Below are 22,761 nucleotides of genomic sequence, written 5' to 3'. Positions count from 1 at the left end.
GATAAACGTCAAGGGGAAATAACACAAATAAAACGAGCATTCTGGAAAAAAGATTTCAAAGTGCTTGGGGGCTCATTTAGATACATAGCTTGAGAGGAATAATTCAAAATAGATTTAGGTGCCGGACAAACCCAACAGACAATGCTGGTTATCTGTACTCTCTTCTTTTTTAGGTTTTGGAATACATAAATGGGAGGTTGTAGATATTTGTTGAGAAACTATGAAAGTTTAGCTGAGTTTCCACCAAATTAGTATCATTTTAACCTAGACTGTTATACAATAATATTATATGATAGTTAACATTTCTAAGAAAACTTTTTTTATATAAAAATGTTAATACCATTTCAGAAAGGGGGATAAGGACTACAGAGTTTTCTATTCTTGAACCAACTGGCATTTCTAATGCATTTACTATTGCCTTTTCCATTAATCTGCATATGTACTTAATCCTCTCCTTATCCAGTTTAGATCCCATAATTATTATGTAATCATTACTCTTTATACACTCTTAATTCTGCTGTTTTTCTCTCCCATTATCATACTCACTGGTAAACCCCAACCTTCATTAAATCCAACTGTCTGCCCTCTCTGTGCCTGTGGTTGAACAGTTAGTTAGAGACGGCTAGAAGAAAACACAGAACCATGCTACAGTTCCCAAGTACTTGATGGCAGTATTGCAGTTTTCCCTGTATCCTAATCCATTCTCTTTTACCATCTCTATAATTACCACTAGAAGCCAACTTTGTATGGGTTGTAAGCAGCATAATCAAGGGAGTGCTGACTGATTGTAAGAGGTTACATTTTTCTAATTTTCCTTGCAAGACTGTATCCATCTATGTATTTTAGTCTCATTTCTGTTTCAGAGTTAAATAGTATCTTCAAAGGGTATCACAGGTGAAAATTTAAATTTTAAACTATTAAGAGCATGTTTAGCTTTTTGTTGTTAGGAGAATGAGGTAAGAAATGCTCCCCTACCACGTGTTAAGGACCTAAATCAATCCATGAGGTGCTCATGTAATTAATAGCGTTTGGTAGCAAAATGGTCTTAAGACACATGGTAAGAGATTCATGTACCACGTGCCAGTGGTTCTAGTTCTGCTTTTGCCAAGTAGGCAAGTCACTTAACCTCTGTATGTTTTTTCCTCTATGCACTGGGTACAGCGACTGCCCTTTATTACACAGAACTGTTGGGCAGATAGATGATGAACGTGCATAGGAATATTTTGTCCTGCTTAAAGGAAAGAAGAAATTTTAAAACCTCAGTTATCCCGAAGCACAGCTAAAGGTTGCCTGGCTATTTATTTATTTACATTACTTTTTAATTCTTTCTTTTTAAAAAAATGATACAGTAAATGTGAAATCTTTATAATAGAAAGAAATAAACTTGGGTTGAAAAATAAAGGAAATCTTCAGTCACTTAGTAGTCTTTTTGCATTCCACTTTACAATAGGTGGGCCCATCATAATACCACTACTATTACTAATTTTATATACACAGAGCATTTTTACTGTGGGCCAGGTACTGTGCTGAGTGTTTTTACAGAACTTCGTGTGACAAGTGAGAAATGTATTTCTTTAAAAGCATCTTCAGTCATAACATTTATGTTGTCAAAGAGACTCCCATAACAACAATGAAAATTGATGCCCAGCATGATCTTTACAGATATTTTTAGCAACAAAGTATTAAAGTAAAATGGACTAATTGGCGAACTCTTGGTTAATGGAAAAAACTAATTATGCCCTAAGAATTCGGACTATTTGAGATTCGGGAGATTTTAGTCTAACTTCTGCATTGGTCTGTATAGATCATCTGGAAATTTCTAGACCATTAAGTACTCTCAGCTGAGGGTAAGTTATTAATGATGTTTCACAGGTTTTTAGAGTTAATAACCCCTGCATTAAGTAACAAAGTCCTAATATAGCCAAGTTCTATTTAATGTATTTATTCAGTTATTTTGCATTCATTCTCATACTTTACTTTTTGCATTTTTACTAACTTTTACAAGAGCCGATTTTATAAAAGGTTACATAAATAAGAGTAGTCACAACCAGTATGAATCTCCATCTTCCTGTTTCCCAACGTCAACTTTGCTACGCAAAGAAATGGTTTCCCTGGCCATTCTTTGCCACTCTTGGCCTCATTTTAAGGGGCTGTGTGCTTCCCTAATGTGTAAATTAACCTCCTATCTTTTGTCATATGCTTTTACTCAACAAGGTTTTACTTTATGTCTATTGACTTACTTTGTCATATATTCCTGCACCACGACCTGATATGAAATATTTTTGTCTCTCCCATACTGCTATTTGAAATTTATGCTGTGTTTGCTTTCAAAAAGGGAACTTAAAGTACCAAACCTGGATCAAAGTAGAACAATTAAAGATTAAATAATTAAGTGCCATAAGCAATCCTTATACATGTATAATATTTTATCAGAAACTTGGAATAAAATTGTTCCTAGTCTGGAAACTAAATTTAGCTTTAGGCCATTCAGCAGCTAAGTCATAAAAATAAACATAAAGGTTCTGTTTTTGTTTTGGGTTTTTTTTTTTTTTGGCCTCCTTGTCTGATAAAATGAGGCATCCCAGATCATCAGGTGGGATTTATCTTTTCCTTCAGTTCAGGTGGTAGACAAAAAATATGTCAGTGAAGTTTTATTACATTAAAAATACATTACAAGAGCTAAAATGTGGGTTGACATGCCACAACAAGACAAGTGTCCCATTAACTACTTTAAGCAGGCGCAGGCTAATGTCCCAGTTCTCTTGTCACTCCCTTTGGAATTCCGGCCCCCACTCTGGGTGCAGTCACGTATATGCGTCATTCATCCTCTCATTAGCCCCTTCCTCTTTCCACGTCCATCTACTGATCCTGTTTTTATCCTTCGATGGCCTCTGTTTACTGGCTTCTATCTAAGACTCTGACCTCCACTTCTGACTCTGTACCTTTTGTGATTAGATTCAGCATCACTGTGTGATTAGATTAAGTGTGATTAGATTCAGCATCACTGAGTAGATGCCTCACCCAATGGCTCTCATAGCCTGCCGGCCTTCTTGTGTCTGGTCTGGAGAGAGCTGCCTTTGAATCCAGTGTTAATTCTCAATCCAGTTGTAACCCAGGTTGTAGCCTAACGGAAGTTAAAGAGAGTGTGTATTTTTCTTTCTCTACTAGGTAAGAAACTCTAGAACTTTACTAAGTTCAAATCCCAGTCTGCCATTAACTGCATAACTTTATACTCTCTGTGCCTCAGTTTCTTCATCTGTGAAAATAAGTGTAACAAGAGTTTCTCCATCATAGGGTTGGGTTGTTATAAGAATTAAATTAGTTAATACATGCAAAACTCTTTATGGGAGATGAATGCCACATAGTACACACCACATTGTAATTATAGTCATCATCACTATTACAGCATTCAAACCATGATAGACTGCACAGGGTGCTTTTCCTAGAACCAAATTCTAGGAAGAGCTTCACCCATGGAACTTTCACAAGGGTGTTGTAGAGGCTGTTGCAGCCCTGCTTACATCTCAGAACTGTTTTTCCTGCTTTGATATTCCCCCAGCTTGTAGCTGTTTAGGTGTTGCTGCTACCAGTCTTTTCTGGAGAGCTGCTCAGGGGCAACAGAACCCATCTCTCCTAGGTTACCTGAGAGTTACATACCTCTCCTGTGGAATAGCCTCTATCCAGTGACTGACAGATACAGGGCTATGAAAGCCCAGCCCGCCATCCCTAGGCAGAACAAACTCTGGTATAATTTATGTTTCAGATCTCCACATGGAATCAGGCTGAGACTAGATTAAACCTAAAATCGCCTCCTTGCTAATTTGCTCCACTAGGCTAGCCTGCTTCCCTCACTCCCATACAGGATTTTCCTGAGCATATTCTTTCAATAAATCACTTGCACACAAATCCTTATTTCACATTCTGCTTCTGAGGAAACTGACCTATGGGAACAGACAACACAATAGACCCCATCTTTATTCATGGTTTGGTATAAGTTCTTTTCTTGAAGTGTAAACTCTAGTGTTAATTCTTAACTAGCTTCTTTTTATTTCTCATAGTAATCTGATACATGGTTATAGTTACTATAACTAGTAACTATTTACTAGTATTATAAATATTTACTATTTATAATATTATAATATAATATTATATAATATTTATAATTTATAATATTTACTAGTATTATAAATATTAAAATATAACTATTTTCCCCTTTATTGTTGATTTTAAAACTTTTTTGAATACATAAAATAGTAATATGTTTCAAAATCCCAAACTAGATAAAAATGAATAATTGAAGAAGTTACATTTACTTTTTTATCTTTTTATCTTTCCACCTCATTTCCATATACTTAATGTAGATATCCAATTTCACTGGTTTCTGGCTTAACCTTTTTTTCTTTAACCAGTACTCTAATTTTTTATTCGGTTTGTCCTTGCACCTATCTATTGAGTTCTCAATTTCAGTTATTATATTTTAAAATTTTGGTGTTTCTATGGATTTTTTTTTTTTTTTTTTTTAGATTTTAAGTAGAAGATTCTACTTCTGGGCTGAAATTTTTCACTTTCTCCTATATTTTTTTGAATGTATTAATCATAGTCGAAGTCCCTATATAATAACTTCAAAATCTGGATTTCCTATAGATCTTTTTCCTAGTTTTCAGTCATTTGGTCCTGTCTTTTGGTATGCCCAACGTGCTAAAAGACATCAAACCAGAGACTTAAGAAACACTAAAAAACTGAGTAGTAAAATAAAAAGAAAATCACAGTTAAGCACATCATAGTGTCAAGTTGCCAAAAAACAAGGTTTGATTGAATGCAGGACTCACTTATGAAAAATATCATTTAATAAATAGAGATTCTATCTTTTTCTAAAGAGAATTTGATTTTGTTTCTGGCATGTAGTTTAAGTTAGTATAATCTAATCAGGGACCAAGGGGCCTCAAGGCTCTCTGTTGGGTTTTTTTGAGGGCTGATCTATTTCTGGTTGTCTCATTCTTAGGATTTTGTCTTCCAGGGTTTCAGATGAAATCCTGGAATATTTACCAAGGTTCTTGGTAAATACTGAATCTTGGCAAAACTTGAACTCTAAAACTGTACCACTAAAACTAAGACTGCCAAAGACTCTACTCTCTCTACTCTCATCTGTGGGAGAAAAAGGGGTCAAACACTTTGGTTAACCTCTTGGTGCTTCCCTTCTATATAATATCTCGACTCCTTCAGTCTTGATTCTAGTAGTAGTTCTCCAATGCCTTCAAACATTAAAAAAAAAATTGTGCCGAATTTTTCTAGCTCTTCTTCTCAGGAAGGTTAATCTTTTATAAGCTAGTCCACCAAATGTATAACAAGAACCCTCAAGACACAATATTTTAATTATATGAAATTCTCTCTAGGTTTAATATTATATTCAATATTATTCCAACTAATATTGCACTAAGAATTTTCCTTTCTTTTCTTTTTTATTTTACAGTGGGAGAATCAAGGGCAACCCTACAAAATGATACTGAGAATCATCTGGAAGACTAAATATCCAAGAACTGATATGAAAAAAATTTTAAAGGGGACAGTAACAAATTTGGGATGGAGTTTATTTAATCCTTCTGTATCTTAAAAATTAAAAAAAATTAGATACAGTTAGAAATATGGAATTATTTTGACACTAGAGGTTGAATGGATGGATTAATGGACAGAATAGAAGCCAGAAATAGATCTAAAATAAAACTAGGAATTCTAATCATAGTATCTCTCTATATATATTTTCTCTTGGTTTTGTTTCGCTGAAGAATCCTATCTAATACTACCAGATTTTGGTATCAGGAAGAGGCATGTTGCTATAACAAATACTTAAAAATGTGGAAGTGTCTTTGAAACTGGGTAATGGGTAGAGACTGGAAGAGTTTGAGGTACATGTTAGAAAAAACCTTAACTGTCTTGAAGAGACTGTTGGTAGAGGTATGAATGATAAGAGTGTTTTTGGTGAAGTCTTAGATGGAAATGAGGAATATGTTAGTGGAAACATGTTACTGGAGGAAAGCAGGTGTTTGTTTTAGAGTGGCAAATGACTTTGCTGCATTCTGTTCTAATGTTTTGTGGAAGGTAGAACTTATAAGTGATGGAAATGGATATTTAACAGAGATTTCTAAGCCAAGTCTTGAAGATGCTGTCCCCTTTCTCTTTGCTGTTTATATTAAAATGTGAGAGAAGAGAGGTAATTTGAGAAAGGAATAGTTATGCAAAATGGAAGCAGAACTTTCCTCTACATTCTTAAGCATCTCAGGATAATTCTCTTGAATGTCCAGATGTTGGACAAATCTCAGGATGGGAATAGACCAGCTCCATAATTTGAGAAGCAGCAGGACAGGGACTATGATACTTTCAGGAGATGAGTACGTCCTCCACTTTGTTGTTACAACTGGTCCATACCTCATGCTCCTTGAATTCCTTCAGGAGTGGGTACTTCAGGCAAGACAGTCTTTTTCCATTTGAAATCTCACCTTGTCCCATCTGGAATTCCCTGAACTCTCTGCTCCTTGTCTTTGTCATAGCACAGGAAGTTCAGAGTGCTGAGAGTAGGGTCGTGTACTAGAAACTATGTTGGGAAGCAGGAGTGCATCATGAAGCCTCCAGGAGTGGTAAAGGGATTAAGGGCTGAACAGAGGGCTAGGGCAGGGACAGGGGAAAGACCCCTGTGGAAGGGCAGGCAGACCCCTGCAATCATTAGCACTCCTGAAGGGCTGACCCCAGACACAGAAGTCAGGGGCTGTCTTGGGTCAGGTAAACTCATCATTGGGAGTGGAGGTATGCATCTCTGGGGAGATCCCCAAATTCTTCCTGACCTAGGTTTCCTCAAGAGATGTTCCTTTTGGTTGACCAGGAGAATATGGGTATCCAATACAAGTAGGTGTGCATGAAAGGATCATCATCCAATTTTCCTTTCCAGGAAGACTTACTCTCTAACCCAACTGGCAGGAAATGATATCTTTAGTTGTGATGCCAGGACCAATCACCCTGAGCCTTGGGAAACTGCTGTGCTGACAGGAGCATGGGTGGAGAAGGGAGAAAGAGAGTCTGCTCTGTATCCTACTGGCAGTGACTCAGGGGACCCCCCCGACTGTGTGAGTCAGTACTGGTGGCTAGTGTGGCCCACCTATCTACCACTATCCACTAAGTAGCAGATTTTGCTACTGTGAACTCAAAGGTTTTGAGTTTAATGGTTTTGTGCTCAATTTTTCTTTCTTTTTATTTATTTATTTATTTTATTTTATTTTATTTTATTTTATTTTATTTTTTTATTTTATTATGTTATGTTAGTCACCATACAGTACTTCGTTAGTTTTTGGTGTAGTGTTCCATGATTCATTGTTTGTGTATAATACCCGGTGCTCATTGCAATACGTGCCCTCCTTAATACCCATCACTGGGCTAACCCATCACTGAGCTAACCCATCCCCCTACCCCCCGCCCCTCTGAAACCCTCAGTTTGTTTCCCCGAATCCATAGTCTCTCATGGTTCATCTCCCCCTCTGATTTCTCCCCTTCATTTTACCCTTCCTTCTCCTAGCGTCCTCCATCCGATTCCTTATGTTCCACAAATAAGTGAAACCATATGATAATTGTCTTTCTCTGCTTGACTTACTTCACTGTGCTCATTTTTTCTTGACAATTTCTCCTGACAAACCCTTAGCATGATAGCATAATGACTACACAGGTTGCTCTTGGGGTAAATTGAAAATAAATAGAAATTTCTATCTCCTCCCCCTAAAAAATGAAACTGGAACCTGAAGAATATAATTACTGCTACCCCCTTAGGTACTTCTGCCTTGATGCATGCTGAGACACCAGCACTTTTTTTGACCACTATTTTTGCACCATCAGTGCAAATTTCAACACAGTTAAAAAGGTAAATGAACTTATAGTATTATCATGAAAATAGTTTTGACCTAAATGGGTCCTGGAGAATCCTAAATGTGTGTGGGACCACCTTCTGTGAACTGCTACACCAGAATGCCAATTAAAACTAGATAATAGATACAACTACAACACACTGTTTAAAATGAAGTATTCAAAAGTAAATAGCAGACCATGTTTTTTATAAAGTAAGTAGACAATTATACCAGACTCAGAGCTTTTTAACTTCTGTGAACTCCTGAAAATACACACAGATGCAAAATTTGTGTACGGGCTCCTTGAACTGATCTGTGAATCCCAGGTTAAAAACTTGTCAGTGGGTACTGTGCATTACTCTTCATAATTTTTGTTGTCTCTCTCAATGCCACTTGAGCTTATACGCTCTGCCTCTGCCTAAAATTTAAAACACCAGTGTTTAATAAATTCTGTTAGAAACATTTATGATTTCTTTCATTGAATCAGCTTCACCCAAGGAGGTTCAGATTCCTTTTGCGTTCTCTCAAATTTTCTCCCCTCCTTCTTATTTAGCAATGATGCTGCTGTCTTTCTTTGCTGTCATAATTTTTGAAGAGTAATTCCCCACTGCCACAAATTATTACAATATCTGTTGTCAACATTAACACTAATACCTAAATTTATTTCTCTCAGTCACTTACATTTCACCTCAATACCTAAATCCACTCCACCAGAGTTAGAGCCAACAAACAGTAACTGCATTTAGCCTCAGGAATAATTGTGAATCAAGAAATCACATTTTCTAAAAGAAGTCAGTAATGACATGAGGCACAAGCATGTGCTTTAAAAAGGATCACAGAAAGTACATGTATGAAAGTTAATGGCTATGCATCATGCCAATAAGTAGTATATTCTTTAAAATAAAGTTAATATTTAGAAATATTAGGCAACTATTTGGGTTCTGTCTATAATGCTATGTTTGCTTCTCTACTGCCTTAAAACAAAAAACGTCTTAAGAAGGAAAACAGGGGTGCCTGGGTGGCTGAGTCGGTTAACCATTTGCCTTTGTCTCAGGTCATAATTCCAGTGTCCTGGGATAGATTTCCACATTGGACTCCCAGCTCAATGGGGAGTCTGTTTCTCCCTTTGCCCACTCCCCACCCCTGGCTCGTGCACTCTCTCTCACAAGAATAAATAAATAAAATCTTTTAAAAAAGAAAAGAAAATAATGGAATGTACTTGCCTTTTTATTTTCTAGAAGTCCGGTGTTATAAAGCAATTTAATAAGAATTTTTTATACACCTACTAGACCCAGTATCTAGGCCAGGCTTCATGTAGAATGAGTAAGAGATGATTCCTGCCATCAAGGTGTATACAACTTGGAAAAGGAGAAATATATGTATAAAATAAAGTAGGTAACTTGGAATATGATAAATTCTAATAACAATTCATACAAAGAGTAAGATTAATTCTGTTTGGGGCATACTAAAAGATTCATGGAGAAAATGGAATTTGAACAGGTTCTTGAAAATTGAATAAAATCACAGGTGATAGAGATAAGGAGGAAATTCTAGGTGAAAGTAATGGATATAGGGAAAGTATTGGGGTGTTTCGGTAATGAAGAGTCCTTCAGTTGAGAGCTTTGGGTAAGGAAAAAATCAGAGAGGGTGAGGGAGTGTTCTTGAGGGGAGGCCTTCCTCATCTGGCCTTGCCTTACCTTTTCAGCCTTACCTCCTATTGTGCTTCTCCTTGATCTCTCACTTTGGCTACGTGGGTCAGGTCCTTGAACTCAAAATGCACCCCTGTCAACATGGCCTTCGCCTGTGTTCTTCCCTTTGCTGTGTGGCTTTGCCACGATAAATCCTACCCAGTGTGCAGATCTTAGTTCACTTCCTATCCTTAAGGAAGTCTTTCCTGATTAATCTGACTAGGTTGAATCCCTATTTTACTCATTCATGTCATGCTGTCATTCTCCTTTGTAATACTTCACACTGAAAATGCAGTTTTATAAATATGTGTGGTATTTTCATTAATGCTTGTCTTTTGCCAGACTAAGAGTTCCAAGAAGTAAGAATGGTGACCACTTGTGTTTATCCTTTTATCTCGAGGTCATAGCGCAGTACCTGGCACATGGCAAACACAATGAATACTTATTGAATGAAAGATGACTGAAGGTAGACATGAATTAATGGTGCACAAAAAGAAGGAAGTTAGACACAGTGAAACAGTTTGCCTGCTCCTACCAAAATGATATGAATATAAAAAACAATTTTAAAAAATCGCTTTTGAGTTGTGAATTCAACTAAGTGTTTTTCAAGTGTTTACAACTGGTTTCCAGTGTTCCCCTGAAAAACTTGTATTTTGCAATTTTGAAATCTTGCTATGATGCAAGGAATTTGGATCAAAAAATTAATGGGTACCCTTGGGGGATAAAACTCTGTGGCATAATTTTAAAGTTTCACTTATTTTGAAGGAAGTTTAGAATCTCCTGATTTACAAGAAAACACAGGTCAGGTCTTCCCACCTACTGGAAAAGAGCACAGAGCAGGCACACCATGGAGGCTAAATATTTGTCAGCTGGAAAAAAATGTAGTCAAAAACCGAGTTCCTTTGTCCACAAAATCACTTCTTGTTCTGCACTGTAAATGAGTCATTTAAGTGGTGACAAGGTGAATAATCACAAAGCTTAGTTCATTTCTTATCAGAGAAAAAATGACAACTTTGAAAAATGAACAGAATATTTGGTGTTTCAATAATAAGAGTTTCATTTGACCAAATTTCCCATAGATTTTGGAACATTCAGTGATAGGGGAATTATTTCTAAGAAGAACAAAATTTGTTGTAGCCTTCTTTTATTAATATCGATTGTACCAGAAGAATCCATTGCATATCCCCAGACTAGCCAATTCCTCTCTTTCTATTCATTCTCTCTGTATCTCTAGACTTTTAACCCAACACACCCATACCACAGGCCTCAGGCTTATCTAACAAGCCACAGTAAACATGTGCCGTCCTGCTCAAGGATTTCCTAGAGTTTGCAAATGTGTTGTAATATATGCCAAGCATGACCAATAGGTTCTTGCAAATACTCCCTCCCCTTCCTTTTGTCTTCCTATATGAGCCCCTCATCAACTCTTAATTTTTGACCTGCTTGATTTTCTACCAGTTCCATTTTGTCACCATCAGATTGGGTAACATGGCCTCTCAGCTGTGTCCTCCCTGCCGCTCATAGTGAAGCGTAGAACCGCACGGAGCCCAAGCCTGGAGACCAGGCTTGTACAAACAGAAAGGTATTTATTGCTCCAACCCCGTATTCCAGTTTACCTGTGTAATCCAAGACCTAGAAAAATATGATTAAAAGTGTCCTGGTTAGTCTATGCCAGGCCACCTAAAAAGGAGGAGGAACAGGAAGGCAACTCCAGTCCTTAAGAGCCAAGAATGAAAGAGAAACAGCTGGAAACACCTAAGGGCTGCTCGTCCACAATTTAAAGAAATGAAACATTTTGAAAATGTGTATCAAAATAACTCTAGTTACTCATTTAATGCACTTGGGTCCCACCCATTCATTTAGAGACTTAATCAGTAACATTGAAATATGGTTATAAATATGGCTTACTGAGAGAAAAGATCCTGATTCTCTGAGGGTGAGGGGTAGGTATATATATTTTGAAAAAACTTCTCAGGAGATCTGGATACCATCCCTACTTAATTAAATACTATATTTATATAATATATTATATATTATATATTATATAAATATATAAATATATATATTATATATATATAAATACTAAATTAAATGTAAGGTTTAACTGATCTTATCCATCTGCCTGTGGAAAATAGTCTGGAATGTGTTTCCCAATAGGAGAAAATGAAGATCTGTTTTATTTGCTTTGCTCTGTAAGGAACGAGGGAAAAAGGAGGAAAAGTAGGCTTACTACTGGGATCCCCTGAGTGGAGTCAGGCTTGAAAGTATAAGGTTCTAGGTCCATATATTTCTCTTACGTGAGGGGATGGAATTGAGGGGGTGAGTGGGAGGGAAAGGAACAGTCCATATTGTAATCCTAGTTTATAATACCTTCTGGAGAGCAACAGTAAAGACCACTTCAGCAGTTTGGGTAGGACAGGGGCTTTCTTTATGGTTTTGGCAGCAGGGATTCTGTAGTCATTACTAGCAACAACATTAGAGTAACAGAGCATTTGGTTTTTCCCATGGCCATTGCTTGTCCACAAATCTTCGGGCATCGACAGTGGAAGGCACAGCTTCTACACTAGGGATGCTGTTACCAAGAAGCAAGATTCTATCCTGGGCACCAGGGAACTGATGCACTGAAGTTGTGCAGTTTTTGCAAATTTTCCCAAACAATTCAATTTTCTTGTATTCGTCTTGGTAGAAAATAGTATCTGCCAATAAAATTTGAGAAGGTAAGGGTTACCCCCACAAAACCTTCCTAGTTTGTAATGGAAGCCAGTGTCAAATGAAACTTTCCACACATATAATATTTATTAGGAAAAATTCATTAACAAAACAGGTGCTAACAGTTAATAAATCTATTCTGTAAGCTTGATGAAATTCTTTTGCTCTGCCCTTTAAGATGCTCAAGCATACCTGGTACCAGAGGTTTATTTGAAACAGATTCCCCTCTAGCAGGCAATGAAGCAGACAGATATCCCAGTACTACCTCCATATACTCCCTTTCTACTTTTTTCCTTCCAGTTACTGTTAGATCATCAGGGGCTGTCCTCATTCCCAGTAATTTCACCTTGTTTCTTCTCTCTGTTTGGAAATATGTCAAGACAAGTATATGATTAAACCACCAGTAAAACAAGTTCAGAAAATGAACACTTTCTTAGTTTCAAGAACATGTGAAAACACTTTTGATAAAAGCATAAGAAAAAGAATAAGAAAAATTTTACCAACAGGATGATGTCAACTACATGAAAGAAAGATCACATGACAAAAAGACTGGAAGAAATAAAAGTCTGAGGTTAACAATGTGAACACTGGTTTTCTTGGGGTGTTAGGATGACATATGATTTTCTCCTGTGGTTTTTTAATTTTTTTCCTGAAATTTGGAATTCCTTAATTTTAAAGTATTTTTAGTATTCTGATAATCAGTAAAGAAAAACAATTTATCCACAAGACTAAGATCAATGCACTGAACACAGGTTGAAATACCATAGTTTGGAATTTAGAGTTTCCTTTAATGATATTCATACTACATAATAGTAAAAACTATAGCAAAAGAAATTAACATTAATAATCTTTTTCTTAAAAACATTTATGTAGTGCTCACTTCAGCAGCACATATACTAAAAACATTTATGTGCTAAAAAAATTTATGCAGATTTCTAAAGATTTTTTTGAATTTGGTATTCTTAACAAGTAAATAAAAAGAGGAATTTGCAACGCTGATTTTTTCAAGTAGCAAAGGATTTCAAGACACTTCACTGGTTTTCACCGTGATTGGTCCTCCTCATAGTTGTCTAAACCCTTCTTACTGTGGATATTACATTCTGGAAATGAATATATTAGTTTCACTAGCTCCCCACAGCCTCTCACAAGCTCCTTATACTTGGTATTCTACCACACTCTCTTTCCCATACCATTCCTACCTCTCTGGAGGTCCAGGGTCCCTAGGAAATTGCAGTATCTTAGGCTCTTAAAAATGGAGTTGTCTTCAAGTTGTGAGCTGTTTGAAGAGCTAAGTACAGTCTTAGGGCACAAGAGGCCCTTCATCCTGTTGGATAGTCAATAGGCGATAGGATATTGTTGATCATCAGATCTCACTAAATGGAATCAAGAGATATAAGGGTCACTGCACAAATATAGAGTAGTCTCTGGGTTTTGTTTTGCATCTATTTAGCTTCTGTCTCTGGAGACTCCTGGTAGCTTCTTGGGGTTTGAAGGTTTCTTCTCTCTACTTTATGTCTCCCCTCTCCCAGGAAACCATTTATATCTAGACAAGGAGCAAGAATATTCTGTCTGTACATATGCATCAGAATATTTCTGGTCAACCTAAACCAGTGGCTTTTTAAACTTAAGACATAGAATTTGTCATCTTTGTTTTCTTAGTTATTTGGCGATCCCTTTTCCCCAACATCAGCAAATGAAGGCTAAATAGAAAGAACATATGCTGATGAATTCCTCATTGTTTTGACCTATTAGAAATTGCATAATGCACTGAGCTGGTATCCACTTGCTTTATAGACTCTTCTACTTCTAGCTCTTACCCAATTATGCTGGACCATTTGCAGTTCCAGGAGTGTGCTGACTATGCTATGTCCTTTATGCTACTCATTCTTACTTGCTCTTCTCTTTACCAAAATGATCTTCCTTTCACTCATCTTGCAAACCTCTTCAAAATTCAGTTCTAATGTCTTCCTCTTAGAAACCTCTGAATCTTCATGCCATCCTCTGGGCTTCCGGAGTAAGAGGAAGCAAATTCAGACGGTTTGATACACCAGGTTGTTGGCTTAGCAAGTCTGAGTAACTCACTTGAAGAACAGTCTGATCCAGGAACCAATCTCTATAGGCTCCTCCTTGATAACAAGGCCATTTTCATATAGAATATTCCATTCTTATGTTGTCACCTAGAAAACCCTGACCTTCCTTTATGAATATGAGGAGTGCTCAGGGGCACAATCTTGCTGTGGCTGGCTTAGGTACACCACTCCATGACAAAATGAGAACCCAGAGGATTATATGTTTCTACTATCTCTCTGCTAGCAAGTTTGTCACCAATAAACTCTATTTTATATTTTGACCACATGGTGACTGTAGCATATGTGTTTAGGTGCCCATTGTGCCTGGATCTGTGAAAACCTTGCACATTATAGTAATCAATTTGTTTGTTTGTATCCCTGATTAGACTGTAAATTTCTTGGGGCAATTTAATGCCTTATTTGATTTGGTATCCCTAGAATCTAGCACAATTCCTGCACATAATAAGTGCTCAAGAAGAGATTAGTGAGCATTTCCTTTTATTCATTAAGCCTCACATACATGTCTATCATTTACTGAGTCAAAGATTACCCAGTGTGTTTTTTGAATATCATTCTTGAACGAAGAATGCTAATCCTTAATACTGGGGATTAAAGCCCTGTACGCGGGTAATAAGGGATGACACTAAATCAAACTGGAAAGTTTAGAGATCTCTCTAATTACATAGTTAATAATTATTCCTCGTATTTTTTATGTCCAAGATCCACTTAACTTTAAAATTGATTACGTGGTCCTGGTCCAACCAAAATGATCTCTACAATGACTCATGAACTGCTCATCATTCTTATTTATTAGCTCCAAGAAGAATTTTAGGGTTTTATTTGAACCTATAATTATGTGTATGTGTACTTGTTTTCCATTATTTCAGACGGAGACTTCTAAAAGTAAAATAGTTTTATCTGAGAGAAACATTAAGGTAATTTGTGTCTACACAACTTGGCATAACTTGACATTTGTGTCAGAGTGAGTACAACACTATCTAGGAAAACGTTTAAATGGTCTTTATTTAATTGGTTGCAGGATTTCTTCTTTTGATGTTTCATTCTAATGCTACATCAGATATAATTTCCTATGTAGTAACATTGTTAGTGCTGAAAATAATATGTACCCACATATATTTTTGAAAATTGGAAGAAATAAATATGCAGACCTTCTAAAAATCAGAACTCTCTAAATTACTATTACATGCTTTGGAGAAAGGTATAGAGAAGTAAGTAAGTTATATGCAGAGATGTCAAGTACATCTGCTTGGTAGAATCTTAAGAATGTAAAATTAACATATGTGGTAGGAGACAGTCGGAGAAGAATAATGTTAAGAAGAGAGAACAACTTAAAGAGCTTTGTAGCAAGACTTTATGTCATTATTTAAATTGTTAACAACCACCTTAAGTATGATATGCATATCATTGTCTTCAATTCATGGGTAAGGAAATTGATGCTAAACATTATGCAGCTAACATGTGGCAGAGCAGGGATGTGAATCTAAGTTGGTGATTGTTCTTCCACCTTGTAAAACTTTCCACTTACGCTGGTAAGTAACCTGGAACATGGCTTTTGAAGTTAGGTCATTCTGGATTCATTTCTCTTCTCTGCTACTTACTAGCACAAGATTGGTTAAATTGCTTAACCTCAGCTTCCCTGTCTATAAAATAAGAATAATACTCATCTCACAGCATTGTAGTGAGGCTTACAAGGAGTAGTATGATTTAAATCTAAACTGCATTACTTGGTGGTAATAGGTCATGGAGACATCTTTTAACTTCTCGTAGCCTATTTCTCCATTTGTAGGAGATGGAGAATAATAATCCCTATCTCTCAAGGTTATTGTGAAGATTAAGCGAGATAATCTAGGTGAAGTACTAAGCATATAGTAGGTGCTTGATAATTATTAGCGAACATCATCTTCATTATAGTGCTCAATACATTGTAGTTATTGAATCTAGCCATTCTTAAGATAGAATGAAAAATAAATGGTTGAATAAATAAATTGTTTGGTAGCAGAGTTCTCATGGGGGACCTAACTGGTACTAAGAAGTTTTTATTTACTTATTTATTTTTAAGATTTTATTTATTTATTTAACAGAGAGAGAGAGAGATCACAAGTAGGCAGAGAGGCAGGCAGAGAGAGAGAGGGAAGCAGGCTCCCTGCTGAGCAGAGAGCCCGAGGTGGGGCTCGATCCCAGGACCCTGAGATCATGACCTGAGCCGAAGGCAGAGCCTTTAACCCACTGAGCCACCCAGGCACCCCAAGAATTTATATTTATTTCTTCTTTTATTTGTGTGCTATTTATAAAAGGCAGGGTTATATTTTATTTATTTTTTTTAAATTCATTTATTTGACGGACAGAGATCACAAGTAGGCAGAGAGGCAGACAGAGAGAGAGGGGGAAGCAGGCTCCCTGCCCAGCAGAGAGCCCGATGCGGGGCTCCATCCCAGGACCCTAGGATCATGACCTGAGCCGAAGGCAGAGGCTTTAACCCACTGAGCCACCCAGGTGCCCCAGCAGGGTTATATTTTAAATGAAATACGCTAGCTGGAATGCTCTTTTCTGTATATAAATTTCTCACCATTATTTGTGTATGAGGAACTGCTGAGCTGTTGAACTGTCTAGCTCACAGAAGATCACAGAGATACGCCATGGAAGTATGGAGAACACAGCTAAGAGCTCAATAGCTATTTACGGGCAGGCAATATCAGACCCTCTGTTTTTGCTCCACACTGATCAAAGCCTACACTGGTTTCCTCCACCTCCCCATCCTCTTTGCCCTCTTCCCTTATATCAAATACAGATATTTATCTTTCTTACTTCAGAGAAGATTTCTCCATTCTCTCTCCTGGCACTTTCCATTACAGTTTACCTTATGAGTAGTAGTCTCCCATGAGGCATGATTTCTGGGATAGCAGAAATGCTGCCTGCTCCCCAACACTTCTTTGATCTACCAAATGAGCCATGTATTCCAGAGTTCACACTCTGTGCCCTTGCCTGACCAAACTGGGGGTTGTTTAAGAGTTCTAAAAGATGTAACTCATTAGGCCTTATCAGACCCTTATAGCAGTGGTGTTACCATAATGCTTCAAAAAGTGGTAGGGCTTCCTCAGCAGTCCCTCAAATGTAGTTGGGAAGAATAGAATTGAAGGTGGAGGTAACTCTGGACTTCCTCTTGGGCTGCCTAAATCAGAATGTATTATTTCTATCCATTAGGCATCCCTGTAAAATTTCACGGAAGGAGGTACTATTCTACTAGACGTACCTTATCAAATAGATTCCTAGGCTGAGACTTTCAGAAGTTGGAACAGGTCCTTTGGTTTTTGAGGCTTCCACTACATTAAAAATTGAAAAAAATTGCTCAAGAAAGGGTTAAAATTAAATATTCAATATTATTTATGTGACTGTATGTATACTGTCATTTAGAGAAAACACTACGTTAAAAATTGAAAAAAATTGCTGAAGAAAGGGTTAAAATTAAATATTCAATATTATTTATGTGACTGTATGTATACTGTCATTTAGAGAAAACACTACATTAAAAATTGAAAAAAATTGCTGAAGAAAGGGTTAAAATTAAATATTCAATATTATTTATGTGACTGTATGTAGTCATTTAGAGAAAACATCAAAATGCTGTTTGAAGACTATGGTGAATAATAGGTCCTGGTCCTGAGACTTCAGTGCTATGCTTTGAGTTGGGAGCTCATAAAGTGATTGCAAGTTTTAAGATGAAATGAGGAAAGGATGTAGAAAGAAGAGACTTGCAGTATCCAAGACAAATTGCCTGCTTCCAGTTATGAGTCTATTGGTTGACCTTGCTTGAGGTCATTTTCTAAATCAGAACAAACTTCTGTATTTACAGATTATTTTTGAGAAAGCCCTGGATCACCTAAACTTTACTTCTGTTCCCTCCTGTCTTATGAAGTCTTTAAAAACTATTATTGATACATTGTGGTAGATCAAATTATTGTTCCCAACTATTCTCTCCTTCACTATGATAAATCTATGCCTTTTACAGAGCCTTGCAGTGGGTGGAATGGCATCCTCACCCTTGACTTTGGGTTTGACCATGTGACTTGATCTGGTCAACAGGAAGTGGGTAGAGAGGTCAGAGGCTGAACAGAGGCTTTAATGACATCACATGCTTCTTTCACCTGTTCTACATCTTTTGTCCATGAGAATAACATGTCCTAGTAGTAGCTACTCCAATAACCTGGGTTCCAGAATCAAAATATGCATGAAGCTAAGCCAAGCCAAGCCTGATTCATCTCACCTCACCTGTAGCCCCAACGTAATGAGAGCAGGAAAAAAGTGTTTGTGAATTGTTAAGATTGTTTTTACAGTAATAAAGTTGACTAATAAATGCATATTCTGCTGTATTTCTGAGCCAATGCTCTGTTTCTCTACTAGATTTGGAATATCTTTCCACTCCAGAATATTCACTCAAGCTTCTCTTTAAATCCAAGTCTCTCACAAATAACAGGAAGGGAGAAAACTTCACCTTCCATAAGGTTTCCACTACTATTCAAACCAGCAATTGCCCATCCATCCCAAGACTCCACTGATGACTTCACATAATAGAAACACATTGTTTAATTAACTGACATATTCAGTGTGTGTACAAATGCTCTTTCATCTATCTTTCTGGATCATTATTAATCTATTTCCATTTGAAAACCCTTGTTCTGTGAGATGACATACATTTGTAATGGATTGGTGCCAAGTCTTGTGTATGGATGTTAAATAAATTCTTTATTCAGAAGTGAATTTTGGGAACCTGGGTGGCTCAGTGGGTTAAAGCCTCTGCTTTCGGCTCGGGTCATGATCCCAGGGTCCTGGGATCGAGTCCCGCATCGGGCTCTCTGCTCAGTGGGGAGCCTGCTTCCTCCTCTCTCTCTCGGCCTGCCTCTCTGCTTACTTGTGATCTCTGTCTGTCAAATAAATAAATAAAATCTTTAAAAAAAAAAAAAAGAAGTGAATTTTCCTCACCAACTGTTGCCACTTATTTCTTTCTTCTAGCAGAAAATATATCTGGCCGAATTTCAGATGGATTAGATTTCACCTGCTTGTCTATGTCCAAGCATTTATGTTCGCTCTAGTCTAGACTTTGTGGAACACACTAGATTTTAATTATACATCAGAAATTTCATCTTTTGTTCTGATATAATTCCATTGATAATAGGGCTTCCAAATTTTTCAGTTGAATGGAATGAGTTATCATAAATTGGATTAGTGACCACAATACTTGTGATTTTCAAAAAAGTTCACCTTCATCTTGTGTTCTGAGCTAATTAGTGTTCTGCAATCAATTTCTTGTTGCTTAAGCCTAAGAAATCAGGCAGAATGGAAATTAGGGTTGGCAAACCAGAACCTTGACCTATGCAGGTATCCTCTCTTCTATACAATATTCTCAAACAAAACAAAACAAAACAAAAATCCAAGAATTGCTTTAAATAATATGCTCCCTTGAACAAAGGAAGACGAATGATTTTTGCAAAGCAGTCAAAATTCAACAATGAGGCTAGACAGGCACAGCACTCTAGTACCTAGAACAAAAACAGGAGAAAGCCAAAGACTGTAGCTTATTCAAAGTGTCTGCAACAGGTATGTACTGAAAAAGGCTTTAGCACAAGCATTGCACTTTATCAGGAAGCCAAAATGAAGAGAGAGAATAAAGGCACAGAAATTTCAGCACCTGATGGAAGGTAAAGAACTATGGGCTGAGAGTCAGGGGTACTGAGGTATAGAATCACCTCCTTTAGGAACTATGTCACTTTGAGCAAGTTGCTTAATCTTTCTGAGCCTCAGTTACCTTATTGGCTCAACATAGTGGTTGGATTAAGTGATTTCCAAGACCCTTTGAGCTATAAATCTCCACAATCTAGAAAGAAACAGGTGTAGTATGTGGAAAATAGAGATACAGAAGCAGGTATTTCTATATTATTTCCACAAATATTGCCCTTTAATCATATACCTGCATATGTCATGTGCACACAAATTTTAAATTTCTCCTTAATTTGAATTTTGAGAATTGGGCTAAAAAGAGTTGGGGACAAGGAATGCTGTTTTTGCATCAACCATAAAAACTCACCCCTTAAACATATACATCTTAATTAGCACAAAGTTTTCCCCCATTTTTCTACCACTGCCCTTTGAGAAGAAAAGTCTTTGCTAAAATTTGGAGCATTGAAGGCTAACAACTGCTTGTTGAAATGTTGGTGGTTCATACTTGGTGATGATAATGCAGTATAACATCAATATAGCTTTCAATGAATTTATTTGATTGAGAAAACACTGCACTTACCATATCATCCCTGCTTGTTTCCAGACTTGGGAATAGATATCATTTGAGACTTTCATTCTTTCCTCTGCCTGAGGTTTAAATTTGTACCACAGCGTCCCTATCAAAAGGTTAACAGACTTATGCTCAGACATCTATGGTGGAGAATCCTCTCAGGAGGCTTTTGAATCACTGAATCGAATTATTTCTCTCCATAGTTTCTACATATTAATACATATTGAATTCTTTGAAATCCCAAAGCATGAGAACACTAACACTTTCACAGCTAGTCTTTCATGCATTAGTTTTTATTTTTTAATTTAATTTAATTTTATTTTTTTCAGTGTTCTGAAATCCATTGTTTATGCACCAGACCCAGTGCTCCATGCAATACGTGCCTTCCATGATACCCATCACCAGGCTCACCCACCTTCCACTCCCCCTCCAAAACCCTCAGTTTGTCTCTCAGAGTCCACAGTCTCTCATGGTTTGTCTCTCCCTCCAATTTTCCCCAACTCACTTCTCTCCATCTCCCAATGTCCTCCGTGTTATTCCTTGTGCTCCACAAGTAAGTGAAACCATATGATAACTGACTTTCTCTGCTTGACTTATTTCACGCAACATAATCTCCTCCAGTCCTGTCCGTGTTGATACAAAAGTTGGGTATTCATCCTTTCTGATGGAGGCATTATACTCCATTGTATCTTCCTTATCCATTCGTCCGTTGAAGGGCATCTTGGTTCTTTCCACAGTTTGGCGATTGTGGCCATTGCTGAATGAACATTGGCGTACATATGTCCCCTCTCTCACTACATCTGTATCTTTGGAAAAAATACCCAGTAGTGCAATGCAGGGTCATAGGGTAGCTCTATTTTTAATTTCTTAAGTAATCTCTACACTGTTTTCCAAAGTGGCTGCACCAGCTTGTACTCCCACCAACAGTGTAAGTTCCCCTTTCTCCACATCCTCTCCAACACTTGTTGTTTACTGTCTTGTTGATTTTGGCCATTCTAACTGGTGTAAGGTGGTATCTCAATGTGGTTTTGATTTGAATCTCCCTGATGGCCAATGATGATGAACATTTTTTCATGTGTCTGTTAGCCATTTGTATGTCTTCTTTGGAGAAGTGTCTGTTCATGTCTACTACCCATTTTTGAGATGACATTTCATGAATTAGTTTTGATTATTTTAAAATCCTAGTCCCTTTTTTCTGAAAGCAGTTGAATTTGAATCCAGAGCTGAATTCAAACATGTGGTCTTTAGAAAACAAAGAACTTCCTCGTCTGACATTATTAAAATAGTCTAATACTTTGTTAAGCTTTCAAAGTGTACTTGTTAAGCTCACTTTCATCTGTAATAAAAGTATTTTAAAACTTTTTAGCACTCACTTCTTTATCTTGTAGTTATGAGATGCCTTTTTTGACTCGAGTGAAAATTTTACATAATCTCATTACATTTATTTTAATATATATGATTTGCTTTTTAAAGAAAGACTTATTGAGAGAGAAAGAGAGAGAGAGCAGAGTGAGGGGTACAGAGAAAGAGGGAGAGAGAGAATCTCAAGCAGACTCCCCACTAAGCATGGAGACTGACATGGAGCTGTATCTTGACCCTGAGATCATGACTTGAGCCAAAGTCAAGAGTCCAACACTTACCAACTGAACCACTCAGGTGCCCCTTGATTTGCTTTTTTAAAAATAATAATTCATGGGGTGCCTGGGTGGCTCAGTTGGTTAAGCATCTGACTCTTGATTTCAGCTCAGGTCATGACAGAGTCATGAGATGGAGACCCACACTGGGCTCTCTGCTGAGCATGAAGCCTGCTTAAGAGTCTCTCTTTCTCTTTCCCTCTGCCCTTCCCCCTCTTGTGTGCTCTCTCTCAAAAAAAAACCACATATGAAAAATACATGCACATGACACATATAAAGAAAAAAGCATAAAAAAACATAAACCACCCAAAAAAACAGCTAACAAATTACCTCAAACTTCAGTACCCTGAAATAACTGATATTTGCTGAACATGATTCCAAATATATCTCTATGTATATGTGCAGTTGGGCAAGTGGACAGATAGTTATATTCAGAAAAAAACCGAATTAAAATATGATCCTACCATGCATATT

This window comes from Martes martes, assembly GCF_963455335.1.
Source record: "Martes martes genome assembly, chromosome: 5".
Taxonomy (NCBI): Eukaryota; Metazoa; Chordata; class Mammalia; order Carnivora; family Mustelidae; genus Martes; species Martes martes.
The sequence above is the reverse complement of the archived record's forward strand: the minus strand, read 5'-3'. Positions refer to the sequence as shown.